The following is a 538-nucleotide window of genomic DNA, read 5'->3' as shown; positions in this document are numbered from 1 at the left end:
GAGAAACGAAAAAAAAAAGAATAAAGGCAACAACAAACAAAACGCTCTTAGAGCAAGAAATAATGGCAACATTTGTAAGAAAGTAAAAAAAAGAAAGGGAAAAATATTTTTGACCTTATCTTGGCACACCCTGCATTCCTCCCCTTTTTCACAAATACATCTAAAATAATTTTTCCGGGTTTTTTACCAAATAAATAACAGAACTGACGAAACGCAAGTGCTGAGAAGTCCTTTTTAACCCGCCCTTCGGTCGTGGCAGTGTGGGTTCGGTTGGGTGGGTCTTCAAAAAACCCACGTTTGCAGTCTGTAAAATGAACAAAAATAAATATGAAAGACATTTGTTGTCAGTATTAAAATTGTTTGCATAATAAATAATAAGATTCTATCATTCTTTTCACAAGCCTTCAGGAAAAAATAATGCATTTTATCAATTAAATTCACTTTCTATTTTTTTTCTTCTACAGTCTACCCATTATAAAAAATTTCCCTGAAAATTGCTTGCATTGATTCATCAAATAAAGATAAAAAAAAAAAAAAA

This window comes from Trypanosoma theileri, assembly GCF_002087225.1.
Source record: "Trypanosoma theileri isolate Edinburgh chromosome Unknown TM35_Tth_8_V1, whole genome shotgun sequence".
Lineage (NCBI taxonomy): Eukaryota > Euglenozoa > Kinetoplastea > Trypanosomatida > Trypanosomatidae > Trypanosoma > Trypanosoma theileri.
This window is presented reverse-complemented; position numbering follows the sequence as displayed.